Source organism: Lolium rigidum, chromosome 7 (genome assembly GCF_022539505.1).
Source record: "Lolium rigidum isolate FL_2022 chromosome 7, APGP_CSIRO_Lrig_0.1, whole genome shotgun sequence".
Classification (NCBI taxonomy): Eukaryota; Viridiplantae; Streptophyta; class Magnoliopsida; order Poales; family Poaceae; genus Lolium; species Lolium rigidum.
Genome location: NC_061514.1, coordinates 137,822,188 through 137,838,881, shown reverse-complemented (window position 1 = coordinate 137,838,881; position 16,694 = coordinate 137,822,188).

The following is a 16,694-nucleotide window of genomic DNA, read 5'->3' as shown; positions in this document are numbered from 1 at the left end:
GTGAGATACCATCACTAGCAACAGATATTTGTATCTTAATATCTACATTGAAACAAAGCACCCCTTTATCATCATAAGATCTCAAGATGAGGCTTGTGCACAGATAAATAGAGTATAACTGAAATAGTTGGGTAAAGAGTAGTGCATATTCATTTTTCATCAACAGTACGATAAGCTGAAACCATATGTGAGCTTGGATGATTAAATCATCCCATATGAGATACAACGATCGACAGCAGATTCATCGCAGCACCGCAAATTAGCACCAAGGCACACACAAGCACCGGATTTCCAGTTCATAGCCATAGAGCAAGAGAGAAAGAGAGGTTGAGCTCACAGTGCCGTACAGGAGGTAGCGAGGTAGGCGACGCCGGGGTTGCGTCTGCGGCACCGTCCGGCCGGCGTCGAGGTCGAAGCGTGGTTGCGGAAGCAGTAGCAACATCTCCACCCGAGTAACGCCATCGCAGCAACCAGCACACACAACATTCCCCACCAGTACACCACCGCATCACCGAGAAGAGCCCCGGCTATGATCTCATGTGGCCGCACGCGCAGGAGGGTGCGAGCCTCGTAGCGGCGGGCAATCGAGGGAGAAATTCATGGCGGAGCCTTTCTGGCCGATGGCGGTGACGGAGGTGACAAGCAACGCCGTGCGGCGGCGCGGTCGTCAGTGACGCGCAGGTACGCGGGCGTGCGCGCTTGAGTGCGGGAGGCACAGCAGAGGATTGGTCCGGCAGAGGAGGCTCGGGGGATCCTCGCCGAACAGCGGCGGCGCCGGAATCGGCCGGCGACAGTCGGAACCACGAACGGCGGCTAGGGTTTTCGAGTTGGGGGCGGAGGATCAAATCCAGTAGGCATGTGGTAGATCAGGAGGAGGCGGAGCATCACCGATAATGGACGGCGCTGGAGGTGGCCGGAGCCGGCGAGAGTGAGAGAGGGCGACGACGAGGCAGAAGCCTGGGGGCTCGCTAGGCGTGCGTGCGGGGGAGAAAGTGAGGAACGAGAGAGAGGGAGAGAGGGGGTCGTTGACCTCAAACCGGTTTGGGCTAGTTTTGTCCAGGCCTAGGTTGGGCAGCCTATGGGCCATATCCAGTTGGGCTAGTTCAGGTTGGACAAGTTGAACTCTAGTCATTTGGCCATTTTTTTAGAAAAATTCTTTGAATAAAGAAAGTGATACAAAAAGCCAAATCAAAATAACTTATGAACAAGAGGAAAACTATAAGCGAAACAAAAACAGCAACAAATACTTTAAAATAAAAAATACAATAATATGAATTTCCCTCTAAATTTTATAAATAAACTTATAATCTCATAACTTTATGTGGAATCCTAAAACCCTAATGCCATTAAGAATCCTAGCTCCACTATATCAGGGGAACTCTAATTTGTTTCCAAACTTAAACCCTAGGTTATAACATGTAATCATATTACTTTATTTTCAATCATAGAACCATAGTAGCTACTAAATGCTTACCATAACCACATAAAATGTAGTAACCATCATTACTAAATTAGTATTCCATGTGTTCATCTTCATCGAGACCTAAATAATCAAGTAGGGTCAACTAGGTGTAAAACCTAGATCCTATTACCCAAAACCATCATTCCTATTCATTCATATTTAGCATCACATCAATGTGATGAACCTCGAGAGCAACTATGCCAAATCTTGAACATTACATAAACTTGTTCCACTAAACCCTACTAGTATTAGATAATTATGAATCATCCTATTTAGGAACCAACCATTCCTTACTTAGTGAATTCAAATGTAAACCCTAGGCAACCTCAACCTTAATTGTAATACTTCTTATTACTTAAGAAGTATGTTCTTCAAAAGTTATTCTTTTGAAGAAAATAAGGAATCACCATCAATTCTGCCTAATAGGACCTATAGCCAATAACCAGCTATCACCAGCAAGGTATACCAACCTTGATAACAATTAATTATAATAAATTGCTCAAGATGCTTAGGCTCAACTCAAACCCACAAGCTCTAGCCATTGATGAAACCAACATGGTTGGGATCCATCTAATATTTACCCCAGAAACTAGTTGCAACTATAACAAACTACAGTAAACCACAAACCCAATGGTCATACATGTTCTTTATTAAAGAACATGTTCTTCAAAAGTTATTCTTTTGAAGAATATAACAAGCAATCATTAACCATGCACTATAGGACTTAAAATTGACAACTCGCTCTTTACTTATTATACAACTATTATCCCTTGGTGTGTATGATTGTTACTATGCATTTTACCACCTCGCTTATGACTCTAAAACAAACAACCCTCGAATAAGAACCTGGTTTGTGAATCACTCTAAAAGTGCAACACACCCTGAACCAATCATTATAACTCACCGATCCTAAATCATCGGGGTTAGGTCACGCTTAGAGTGATTGCATCTCATACTTATGCATTATTGCATCCTTGCCAATCTTTTAAACATCGTCCTTACCGGACGATGATGCTATTTCAGAATTTGGAGTTATTGCGTATCGAAGACCTTGCCTGCATAATCTTGCAGTCAAGAAAGGCAAGTTCATCACTTGCTCATGTCATTTGATTATCTTTATCAAATTACTTGCAAAGTACTATGATTATCACTATTGCATAAAAACCAAAACCACTACTTTCATAACTATGAATATGACTATGTGGTGGGCAATGGAACCATGGATTGTGTTGATATGGTGGAGGTTCCATTGCAAGGGTTAATATCCATCTAGGATTAAACAACAAATGTCGCCGAGTGATTCTTGTGCCGTAATACCCGTGTTAACCATAAGATCCGGAGTGGGACGGAGTAGTCAAAAGTGTTTCCACCTCTTGAACATCAACGGATTCGCTTACCGTAGACGGTTGTATCTTGCGGAGCAATTGGTGGAGTGGGGAGCCCCTTCTAATTCCCCACGGTATAGGCTGTTGCTTACCGTAGACGGTTGTTGCTTGCGGAACAATTGGTGGGTGGGGATCCCCTTCTAATTCCCCACGGTAATGTGGTCTATGATGGGTTGCAGCTACCGGCGAAGGAGTTTGGTTAACGAGTCCCGCAGCGTCGTCGTGGTCGGGGTCCACCCCGAAATTACGGGAATAATGGGACCGGCGAGGACCCAGGGTCGGGGCATGCAACAAAGGGTGGGTGTTCGAGGTAGCGGAGGAACATGATTGGCTAGACCTTATACCGGGCCTCACACCATAGGAAGTGTGGACGAGCTCGCGGCTCGGTTGGCACCAAGGTTAAGATCTCTTATGGGTAAAGCAACACACCTCTGCGAGTGTAAAGAACCGTGACCTGTCACTCCCTGTTCCGGGATATGGAAGCTGCGAACGCGGCCGGAAAGGAGCTCCATGAAGTTCTAGTAAATCGGTGAAGGCTGACGGACATAGTTCTTCTGAATAAAAGCAACCTTTTTAAGAAATGGTTATGAAAACCTGCATGGGTATTAGACTTTCTGGTCTAATGACGTAGCTAGTGCATTAAACACCTCTTTCCTATAATGAACTTGTTGAGTACGCTCGTACTCATCCCACTCTTAAATCCCCTGCTTAGATATGGAGTCATCGAAGGAGGAACTACCGTGCAACTCGAAGACCGAGTAGTCTACAAATACTTCAAGGGGACAGGAACCTGCCGGAGGAGTCAAACACCACAACTACCATGGAGAAAACCTAGATTAAGTAGTAGAAGGGAACTAGCTTCCAAAACCTAGCTCCTATTTAGGTAGAATCTAGTCATAGCCTCTTTAGCTAGTCAAATACTCTATAAATAGAGTCCGTGATAAGATTAGATCACGAGTCGTTCTTCTGGAGTTATTTGCAGTTTTACCTCATTGTAAAGTAGGAGGCTGTGATGATCTTATGTAACGAGTCGGTGTTGTAATTCTATAGACATGCCTTGGACCCGCATATGTTTCTGTTGTACCACTCTGAGCGATATAATACTCGTGGAACGGTGTTTCATTGGTGTTATATCAGACTTGCATACTACACCATGCAGTGGTATGCCGGGTCACCACAATAATATTTTGTAGATACCATACGAAAATATATTTCATTATCTATTTAATTATATTAATTTTGTATTTTGCATGTTAATGATTTTTCATAAAAGCTTAATCAAACTTAAAATAGTTTAAATTTCGAAAACTAATATAAGAATTAAGCTTTAGGATGGAGGTAGTATACATTAAGGAGAGCATGGGATTTATTATCGTAATAGCTGAACCAATAGCAATATTATATTGGTGCTCCTGCACGCCGCACACCCCAGATGGCTTTTGGGCCGGGCCCATGTGCCCAGGTTTAGTTTAGTTTCGGTTTTCGATTTTGGGCTAGGCCCATAGTAGATATTTATTTAAATTTTAGTTTTTAAAAAATATATTTTTGTATGTGAACATCGTCATTTATTTGAGTGTAATAAAAATCTTAACATTATTTTGTTTCAAAATTATTATTTACTACACCTACGAGTAATTTGGGTTGAAAATTTAACTACAAATGAATAAAAATGGCCCGGACAGTTGTGCCAACCACTCCGTTTTGATGCCTGCGACCTGAACTAAAATGGATACTTTTTGTGTCTAAAATAGGTTGGGACATGCCATACATTCGTTTGGACGACCATATACGCAAGCTATTACATATGTTGCTCGGCGGTCGGTGGCGGTGTCGCCGGGGACGTCGGAGGCTCCGGTGTCGGCGCCGCCAGGACTGCGGGTGACCGAGGTGGTCGGGGGAGGCACGCGTGGCTCGGGGGCCGCGGCCTGTCCCCCGCGTGGGCTGGCTGTTGGGCCGCTTGGCCCAGTTGGGCCACTTCTGTGCAGCACCCCAGAGGGTTTTGGGGAGGACGCCGAGGGAGGCTCCTGGCTGACGATCTCTCAGGCTGCTGGGCCGTCCTTGGCCCAGGTGGAGGTGGAGCTTGGCCCGCCTGGCCTGGAGAGGCACATCCGACGAGAGGGGAGCCTCTTTAGGTGGCTTTGGCTGCCTAAGGGATGCACGATCCCAACCCTAGGGTTTCCAGCTCGTGCGAGTGACGTTAGGCAGAGACTCAACGACCCGTTTGCGCCGCCGCATCGTCTTCTCCGCAAAATCGCGCCACCACCCCTTCTCTCTCGCTCCTTTGCTGCGGCGGTGATGGACCGAGGGTTCGAGGAAGGGCGGAAGAGGAGGTTGGAGGGGGAGGCGAGCCAGTGGCAGGCGGACGGCGGGGTCTTTGACCACGGTGAAGGTCGCGGCTCCCGTGCGGGTCGGGGCGTCGGCGGACGGCAGGAGGGCGGCGGCAGGCTCGAGGGTGGTCACCATGGCGGCGAGTACCACTACCAGAGCGCTGACCACCGCTACCAGGGGCGTGGCCGGGAGGATTGGGGCCCACCGCCGCCATGGTGGGAAGAGCAACAGCGACGCGAGGCGGCACAACGTCGGGAGGAGGAGCAGTGGCAGCGGCAACAAGAGGCGATGCGTGCCAGGGGTCAGGGAGACCGGGCGGCTGCCGCGGGTCAGGGAGACCGTGGTGGCGCGGGCGGCCATCGCCAGCATATCAACAAGGCTAAACCTTTCAAGAAGGCGCAGGGCGCGGCCGGAGGGGGGCAGCAACCCTTGGCGAAGGGGAAGAACAAGGCTGGTGCTTCCAAGGGTGGAACACCGGCCAGAGGAGAGTGCTTCAAATGTGGCCGCGAGGGACATTTCCAATCGGAATGCACCTTTGAGCCTCTCTGTGTGATCTGCAGTGCCGAGGGACATTCCTCGGCGAACTATCCGTCGAGGGGGAAGACTTTGAGGCTGCAATCCATGGGCCACGCGATCACCGGGGGCGGGTTCTATAACATTGATGTAGAGCCGCTGAGAGGTAGCCAGGCACCGGGGGAAGTGTTCGCGGCAATCATTTGCTTCAAGGGGAAGCCTCTTTCTGAGAAACAGCTGTCCGTTGAGCTCAAGCATCTGGTGGATGAGCTTTGGGACTGGCAAGTGCGCAAGCTCTCGGAGGTGGAGTTTTCCGTTGTCTTCCCGTCCCGCGAGACGCTCAAGCTGAGCACGGGCAGCGGTAAGCTGTTCCTCCCGCTGAGCAGGACTGACACTGCTATCCGTGAGGCGTTTCTAGCTCCAAGACCCAGTGTGCTGCTGCCGGCGACGTGGGTTCGCCTGACCGGGGTCTCGGAGGATCTGGTGACAAAGGAGAGGCTCATGGCTGCTTTCGTAATGGTGGGAAGGCCGTTTGAGGTTGATGATTTGTCTTTGAAGAAGAGGGACACGGAGCCGATTCGCATGCGATTCCACTGTCGGTTCCCGGAAAGGATCAAGGGGTCGGTTCAAGTGTTCGTGAACGGGGAAGGGTTCACTGTGGGGGTGCAAGCTGAAGCGCCACCGCGTGGGGGTGCTGGGGGATCAGGGGGGCTCCCAAACCTCCGGCAAGACAGGACGAGGACGACGAGGACGAGGAGTCAGACGGCTTCTCCACGGACAGTGAGTGGAACAGGTGATACGTCTCAAACGTATCTATAATTTCTTATGTGTACATGCTACTTTTATGATGATAGTCACATGTTTTATACACATTATATGTCATTATTATGCATTTTCCGGCACTAACCTATTGACGAGATGCCGAAGAGCCAGTTGTTGTTTTCTGCTATTTTTGGTTTCAGAAATCCTAGTAAGGAAATATTCTCGGAATTGGACGAAATCAACGCCCAGGGGCCTATGTTTCCATGAAGCTTCCAGAAGTCCGAAGAGGAAACGAAGTGGGGCCACGAGGTGGGGCCACACTAGGGCGGCGTGGCCCAAGCCCTGGCCGCGCCGGCCTGTTGTGTGGGGCCCTCGTGACCCTCCCGACTCTACCCTTCCGCCTACTTAAAGCCTTCGTCGCCAATAACCCAGTACCGAGAGACACGATACGGAAAACCTTCCAGAGACGCCGCCGCCACCAATCCCATCTCCGGGGATTCAGGAGATCGCCTCAGGCACCCTGCCGGAGAGGGGAATCATCTCCCGGAGGTCTCTTCATCGCCATGATCGCCTCCGGATCGATGTGTGAGTAGTCCACCCCTGGACTATGGGTCCATAGCAGTAGTTAGATGGTTGTCTTCTCCTCATTGTGCTATCATGTTAGATCTTGTGAGCTGCCTATCATGATCAAGATAATTTATTTGTAATGCTACATGTTGTGTTTGTTGGGATCCGATGAATATTGAATACTATGTCAAGTTGATTATCAATCTATCATATATGTTATTTATGTTATTGCATGCTCTCCGTTGCTAGTAGAGGCTCTGGCCAAGTTGATACTTGTGACTCCAAGAGGGGGTATTTATGCTCGATAGTGGGTTCATGCCTCCATTTGTACTCATTAATGAAGAACTACATAGAGCTTGTTAAAATTTGGTTTGCATGATTGATCTCTAGAGTCTAGATATTTTCTGGTTGAGGTGTTTGAACAACAAGGAGACAATGTAAAGTCTTATAATAGTTACAATATGTTCATATGTGAGCTTTGCTGCACCTTTTATACTTGAGTTTGCTTCAAACAACCTTGCTAGCCTAGCCTTGTATTGAGAGGAATTCTTCTCGTGCATCCAAATCCTTGAGCCAATAACTATGCCATTTGTGTCCACCATACCTACCTACCACATGGTATTTCTCCGCCATTCCAAAGTAAATTACTTGAGTGCTACCTTTAAAATTTCTATTCTTTGCCTTTGCAATATATAGCTCATGGGACAAATAGCTTAAAAACTATTGTGGTGAAGAATATGTACTTATGTGTCTTATTTCTTAATAAGTTGCTTGTTGAGCGGTAACCACGTTTCTGGGGACGCCATCAAATTTACCTTTGTTGAATATCATGTGAGTTGCTATGCATGTTCGTCTTGTCTGAAGTAAGAGCGATTTTCATGATCAAATGGTTTGAGTATGCATATCGTTAGAGAAGAACATTGGGCCGCTAACTAAAGCCATGATTCATGGTGGAAGTTTCGGTTTGGACAACTAATCCTCAATCTCTTATGAGAATATTAATTGTTGTTGAATGCTTATGCATTAAAGAGGAGTCCATTATCTGTTGTCTATGTTGTCCCGGTATGGATGTCTAAGTTGAGAATAATCAAAAGCGAGAAATCCAATGCGAGCTTTCTCCTTAGACCTTTGTACAGGCGGCATAGAGGTACCCCTTTGTGACACTTGGTTGAAACATATGCTATGCAATGATAATCCGTGTTAATCCAAGCTAATTAGGACAAGGTGCGAGCACTATTGGTATACTATGCATGAGGCTTGCAACTTATAAGATGTCTTATACATAACACATATGCTTTATTACTACCGTTGACAAAATTGTTTCTTGTTTTTAAAATGAAAAGCTCTAGCACAAATATAGTAATCAATGCTTCCCTCTGCGAAGGGCCTATGTTCTACTTTATTGTTGAGTCAGTTTGCCTATTCTTTCTATCCTAGAAGCAAACACTTGTATCAACCTGTGTGCATTGATTCTTACATGTTTACTTATTGCACTTGTTATATTGCTTTGTGTTGACAATTATCCATGAGATATATATGTTGAAGTTGAAAGCAACCGCTGAAACTTATATCTTCCTTTGTGTTGCTTCAATGCCTTTACTTTGAATTTATTGCTTTATGAGTAACTCTTATGCAAGTCTTATTGATGCTTGTCTTGAAAGTATTATTCATGAAAAGTCTTTGCTATATGATTCATTTGTATACTCATTATCTTCGTCATTGCTTCGAATCGCTGCATTCATCTCATATGCTTTACAATAGTATGATCAAGATTATGATAGCATGTCACTTCAGAAATTATCTTTGTTATCGTTTACCTACTCGAGGGCGAGTAGGAACTAAGTATGGGGATGCTTGATACGTCTCAAACATATCTATAATTTCTTATGTTCCATGCTACTTTATGATGATACTCACATGTTTTATACACATTATATGTCATTATTATGCATTTTCCGGCACTAACCTATTGACGAGATGCCGAAGAGCCAGTTGCTATTTTCTGCTGTTTTTGGTTTCAGAAATCCTAGTAAGGAAATATTCTCGGAATTGGACGAAATCAACGCCCAGGGGCCTATTTTTCCACGAAGCTTCCAGAAGTCCGAAGAGGAAACGAAGTGGGGCCATGAGGTGGGGCCACACTAGGGCGGCGCGGCCCAAGCCCTGGCTGCGCCGGCCTGTTGTGTGGGGCCCTCGTGACTCTCCCGACTCTGCCCTTCCGCCTACTTAAGGTCTTCGTCGCGAAACCCCCAGTACCGAGAGCCACGATACGGAAAACCTTCCAGAGACGCCGCCGCCGCCAATCCCATCTCGGGGGATTCAGGAGATCGTCTCCGGCACCCTGCCGGAGAGGGGAATCATCTCCCGGAGGTCTCTTCATCGCCATGATCGCCTCCGGATCGATGTGTGAGTAGTTCACCCCTGGACTATGGGTCCATAGCAGTAGCTAGATGGTTTTCTTCTCCTCATTGTGCTATCATGTTAGATCTTGTGAGCTGCCTATCATGATCAAGATCATCTATTTGTAATCCTTCATGTTGTGTTTGTTGGGATCCGATGAATATTGAATACTATGTCAAGTTGATTATCAATCTATCATATATGTTATTTATGTTCTTGCATGCTCTCCGTTGCTAGTAGAGGCTCCGGCCAAGTTCATACTTGTGACTCCAAGAGGGGGTATTTATGCTCGATAGTGGGTTCATGCCTCCATTAAATCCGGGACACCGACGAAAGTTCTAAGGTTGTGGATGTGCTTGTTGCCACTAGGGATAAAACATCGATGCTTTGTCTAAGGATATTTGTGTTGATTACATTACGCACCATACTTAATGCAATTGTCTGTTGTTTACAACTTAATACCGGAAGGGGTTCGGATGATAACCTGAAAGTGGAGTTTTTAGGCATAGATGCATGCTGGATAGCGGTCTATGTACTTTGTCGTAATGCCCTGATTAAATCTCATAGTACTCATCATGATATATGTATGTGCATTGTTATGCCTTCTTTATTTGTCAATTGCCCAACTGTAATTTGTTCACCCAACATGTGCCTATCTTATGGGAGAGACACCACTAGTGAACTGTGGACCCCGGTCCTATTCTTTACATCTGAAATACAATCTACTGCAATTGTTCTTTACTGTTCTTCGCAAACAACCATCATCTTCCACACAATAAGTTTAATCCTTTGTTTACAGCAAGCCGGTGAGATTGACAACCTCACTGTTACGTAGGGGCAAAGTTCTGTGATTGTGTTGTGCAGGTTCCACGTTGGCGCCGGAATCCCTGGTGTTGCGCCGCACTACACTCCGCCACCATCAACCTTCAACGTGCTTCTTGGCTCCTACTGGTTCGATAAACCTTGGTTTCTTTCTGAGGAAAAACTTGCTACTGTACGCATCACACCTTCCTCTTGGGGTTCCCAACGGACATGTCGACTGCATGCATCAACAGGCACCGGCGGAGGAAGAACAAGGACAGCGAGAAGGAGAAGGATGTGGTGCCGGAGAAGGTCAAGTCGGCTACGACGGTTACTACCGGCAAGACCGTCATGGGGGGCGGCAGTTGAGGGACAGGGGTCTCAGTCCGCTCCCCCGCCTGGGAAGGGGCCGGCGCCAGGTGGTCTGGCGCTGGATCAGTATGGGTCAATGTTGGAGATATGCCCAAGAGGCAATAATAAAAGTGGTTATTATATATCTTTATGTTTATGATAAATGTTTATATACCATGCTATAATTGTATTAACCGAAACATTGATACATGTGTGATATGTAAACAACAAAGAGTCCCTAGTATGCCTCTTAACTAGCTTGTTGATTAATGGATGATTAGTTTCATAATCATGAACAATGGATGTTATTAATAACAAGGTTATATCATTGTATGAATGATGTAATGGACACACCCAATTAAGCGTAGCATAAGATCTCGTCATTAAGTTATTTGCTATAAGCTTTCAATACATAGTTACCTAGTCCTTATGACCATGAGATCATGTAAATCACTTATACCGGAAAGGTACTTTGATTACACCAAACGCCACTGCTTAAATGGGTGGTTATAAAGGTGGGATTAAGTATCCGGAAAGTATGAGTTGAGGCATATGGATCAACAGTGGGATTTCTCCATCCCGATGACGGATAGATATACTCTGGGCCCTCTCGGTGGAATGTCGTCTAATGTCTTGCAAGCATATGAATAAGTTCATAAGAGACCACATACCACGGTACGAGTAAAGAGTACTTGTCAGGAGACGAGGTTGTACAAGGTATAGAGTGATACCGAAGATCAAACCTCGGACAAGTAAAATATCGCGTGACAAAGGGAATTGGTATTGTATGTGAATGGTTCATTCGATCACTAAAGTCATCGTTGAATATGTGGGAGCCATTATGGATCTCCGGATCCCGCTATTGGTTATTGGTCGGAGTAAGTACTCAACCATGTCCGCATAGTTCACGAACCGTAGGGTGACACACTTAAAGTTGGATGTTGAAATGGTAGTACTTGAATATGGAATGGAGTTCGAATATTTGTTCGGAGTCCCGGATGAGATCCCGGACATCACGAGGAGTTCCGGAATGGTCCGGAGAATAAGATTCATATATAGGATGTCATTTTATGTGAATTAAAATGTCGCGGAAGGTTCTATGGAAGGTTCTAGAAGGTTCTAGAAAAGTCCGGAAGAAACCACCAAGGAAGGTGGAGTCCACATGGGACTCCACCTCCATGGCCGGCCAACCCTAGTGGGGGAGGAGTCCCAAGTGGACTCCCCCTTAGGGGGCCAGCCACCCCTCCATATGGGAGGTGGAACTCCCACCTCTAGTGGGAGTCCTAGCTTGGCTAGGTTTCCCCTCCATATGGAAGGTTTTTTGTTCGGGTCTTATTCGAAGACTTGGAGACCAACTCTTGGGGATCCACCTATATAATGAGGGGCCAAGGGAGGGGGACGGCCACCCCAAGACCACAAGCTGGCCGCCCCCCTTGAAGTGGCCGGCCACCCCCTCCCAAACCCTAGCCGCCCATCTCCTCCATATCTCCCGCGTAGCTTTAGCGAAGCTCTGCCGGAGTTCTCCACCGCCACCGACACCACGCCGTCGTGCTGTCGGATTCAAGAGGAGCTACTACTTCCGCTGCCTCGCTGGAACGGGAGGTGGACGTCGTCTTCATCAACAATCGAACGTGTGACCGAGTACGGAGGTGCTGCCCGTTCGTGGCGCCGGAACCGATCGTGATCAAGATCTTCTACGCGCTTTTGCAAGCGGCAAGTGAACGTCTACCGCAGCAACAAGAGCCTCATCTTGTAGGCTTTGGAATCTCTTCAAGGGTGAGACTCGATACCCCCTCGTTGCTACCGTCTTCTAGATTGCATCTTGGCTTGGATTGCGTGTTCGCGGTAGGAAAATTTTTGTTTTCTATGCAACGTTATCCTACGAAGTGGTACCGCAGCCGTGTCTATGCATAGATGGTTGCACGAGTAGAACACAATGGTTTTGTGGGCGTTGATGCTCTTGTTATCTTTAGTTGAGTACTTTGCATCTTTATGGCATAGTGGGATGAAGCGGCTCGGACTAACTTTACATGACCGCGTTCATGAGACTTGTTCCTCGTTCGACATGCAACTTGTATTGCATAAGAGGCTTTGCGGGTGTCTGTCTCTCCTACTATAGTAAAGATTCAATTTACTCTTCTATTGACAACATTAGTATCAACGTTGTGGTTCATGTTCGTAGGTAGATTAGATCTATATCGAAAACCCTAAACCACGTAAAATATACAAACCAAATTAGAGAGCGTCTAACTTGTTTTTGCAGGGTTTGGTGATGTGATATGGCCATAATGTGATGATGAATATGTATGAGATGATCATTATTGTATTGTGGCAACCGGCAGGAGCCTTATGGTTGTCTTTAAATTTCATGTTGAGTAGTATTTTGATGCGTGTAGTTGACACGTCCGTTGGGAACCCCAAGAGGAAGGTGTGATGCGCACAGCGGCAAGTTTCCCTCAGTAAGAAACCAAGGTTTAATCGAACCAGTAGGAGTCAAGAAGCACGTTGAAGGTTGATGGCGGCGGGATGTAGTGCGGCGCAACACCGGAGATTCCGGCGCCAACGTGGAACCTGCACAACACAACCAAAGTACTTTGCCCCAACGAAACGGTGAGGTTGTCAATCTCACCGGCTTGCTCGTAACAAAGGATTAACCGTATTGTGTGGAAGATGATTGTTTGCGAGAGAAAACAGTAGAAACAAGTATTGCGAGCAGATTTGTATTTCAGTATTAAAAGAATGGACCGGGGTCCACAGTTCACTAGAGGTGTCTCTCCCATAAGATAAAAGCATGTTGGGTGAACAAATTACAGTCGGGCAATTGACAAATAGAGAGGGCATAACAATGCACATACATGACATGATAAGTATAGTGAGATTTAATTGGGCATTACGACAAAGTACATAGACCGCCATCCAACCGCATCTATGCCTAAAAAGTCCACCTTCGGGTTATCGTCCGAACCCCTTCCAGTATTAAGTTGCAAAGCAACGGACAATTGCATTAAGTATGGTGCGTAATGTAATCAACAACTACATCCTCGGACATAGCGCCAATGTTTTATCCCTAGTGGCAACAGCACAACACAACCTTAGAACTTTCCGTCACTCGTCCTGAGTGTCAATGCGAGCATGAACCCGATTATCGAGCATAAATACTCCCTCTTGGAGTTAAAAGCAAAAACTTGGCCAGAGCCTCTACTAGTAACGGAGAGCATGCAAGATCATAAACAACACATATGTAATAACTTGATAATTAACATAACATGGTATTCTCTATCCATCGGATCCCGACAAACACAACATAGAGTATTACGAGATAGATGATCCTGATCATGTTAGGCAGCTCACAAGATCCAGCAATGAAGCACAATGAGGAGAAGACAACCATCTAGCTACTGCTATGGACCCATAGTCCAGGGGTGAACTACTCACTCATCACTCCGGAGGCGACCATGGCGGTGTAGAGTCCTCCGGGAGATGAATCCCCTCTCCGGCAGGGTGCCGGAGGAGATCCCCAGAATCCCCCGAGATGGGATCGGCGGCGGCGGCGTCTAAGTAAGGTTTTCCGTATCGTGGTTTTTCGCCTCAGGGGTTTCGCGACGGAGGCTTTAAGTAGGCGGAAGGGCAGAGTCGGGGGCCTGACGAGGGGCCCACACCATAGGGCGGCGCGGGCCCCTCCTTGGCCGCGCGGCCCTATGGTCTGGCCACCTCGTGGCCCCACTTCGTATGCTCTTCGGTCTTCTGGAAGGTTCGTGGCAAAATAGTCCCCTGGGACTTGATTTCGTCCAATTCCGAGAATATTTCGTTACTAGGATTTATGAAACCAAAAACAGCGAGTAAAACAAGAACCGGCACTTCGGCATCTTGTTAATAGGTTAGTTCCAGAAAATGCACGAATATGATATAAAGTGTGCATAAAACATGTAGGTATCATCAATAATATGGCATAGAACATAAGAAATTATCGATACGTCGGAGACGTATCAAGCATCCCCAAGCTTAGTTCCGCTCGTCCCGAGCGATGTAAAACGATAACAAAGATAATTTCTGAAGTGATATGCCATCATAATCTTGATTATACTATTTGTAGACATATGTAGTGGATGCAGCGATCAAAACAATGGTAATGACATGAGTAAACAAGTGAATCATAAAGCAAAGACTTTTCATGAATAGTACTTCAAGACAAGTATTAATAAGTCTTGCATAAGAGTTAACTCATAAAGCAATAAATCAAAGTAAAGGTATTGAAGCAACACAAAGGAAGATTAAGTTTCAGCGGTTGCTTTCAACTTGTAACATGTATATCTCATGGATAATTGTCAACATAGAGTAATATAACAAGTACAATATGCAAGTATGTAGGAATCAATGCACAGTTCACACAAGTGTTTGCTTCTTGAGGTGGAGAGAGATAGGTGAACTGACTTAACATAAAAGTAAAGAGAATGGTCCTTCAAAGAGGAAAGCATCGATTGCTATATTTGTGCTAGAGCTTTTATTTTGAAAACATGAAACAATTTTGTCAACGGTAGTAATAAAGCATATGAGTTATGTAAATTATATCTTACAAGTTGCAAGCCTCATGCATAGTATACTAATAGTGCCCGCACCTTGTCCTAATTAGCTTGGACTACCGGATCTTTGCAATGCACATGTTTTAACCAAGTGTCACAATGGGGTACCTCCATGTCGCCTGTACAAAGGTCTAAGGAGAAAGCTCGCATTTTGGATTTCTCGCTTTTGATTATTCTCAACTTAGACATCCATACCGGGACAACATGGACAACGGATAATGGACTCCTCTTTAATGCATAAGCATGTGACAACAATTATTATTCTCATATGAGATTGAGGATATATGTCCAAAACTGAAACTTCCACCATGAATCATGGCTTTAGTTAGCGGCCCAAAGTTCTTCTCTAACAATATACATGCTCCAACCATAAAGGTGGTAGATCTCTCTTACTTCAGACAAGACGGACATGCATAGCAACTCACATGATTATCAACAAAGAATAGTTGATGGCGTCCCCAGAAACATGGTTATCGCACAACAAGCAACTTAATAAGAGATAAAGTGCATAAGTACATATTCAATACCACAATAGTTTTTAAGCTATTTGTCCCATGAGCTATATATTGCAAAGGTGAATGATGGGATTTTAAAGGTAGCACTCAAGCAATTTACTTTGGAATGGCAGATAAATACCATGTAGTAGGTAGGTATGGTGGACACAAATGGCATAGTGGTTGGCTCAAGTATTTTGGATGCATGAGAAGTATTCCCTCTCGATACAAGGTTTAGGCTAGCAAGGTTATTTGAAACAAACACAAGGATGAATGGTACAGCAAAACTCACATAAAAGCCATATTGTAAACATTATAAGACTCCATACCGTCTTCCTTGTTGTTCAAAACTCAATACTAGATATTATCTAGACTCTAGAGAAACCAAATATGCAAACCAAATTAGGAAGCTCTAAGTGTTTCTTCATTAATGGGTGCAAAGTATATGATGCAAGAGCTTAAACATGAGCACAACAATTGCCAAGTATCAAATTATCCAAGACATTTTAGAGTTACTACATGTAGCATTTTCCAATTCCAACCATATAACAATTTAACGAAGAAGAAACTTCGCCATGAATACTATGAGTAGAGCCTAAGGACATACTTGTCCATATGCTACAACGGAGCGTGTCTCTCTCCCATAAAGTGAATGCTAGGATCCATTTTATTCAAACAAAACAAAAAAAACAAAAACAAACCGACGCTCCAAGCAAAGTACATAAGATGTGACGGAATAAAAATATAGTTTCAGGGGAGGAACCTGATAATGTTGTCGATGAAGAAGGGGATGCCTTGGGCATCCCCAAGCTTAGACGCTTGAGTCTTCTTATAATATGCGGGGGTGAACCACCGGGGCATCCCCAAGCTTAGAGCTTTCACTCTCCTTGATCATATTGCATCATACTCCTCTCTTGATCCTTGAAAACTTCCTCCACACCAAACTCAAAACAACTCATTAGAGGGTTAGTGCACAATAAAAATTCACATGTTCAGAGGTGACACAATCATTCTTAACACTTCTGGACATTGCATAAAGCTACTGGACATT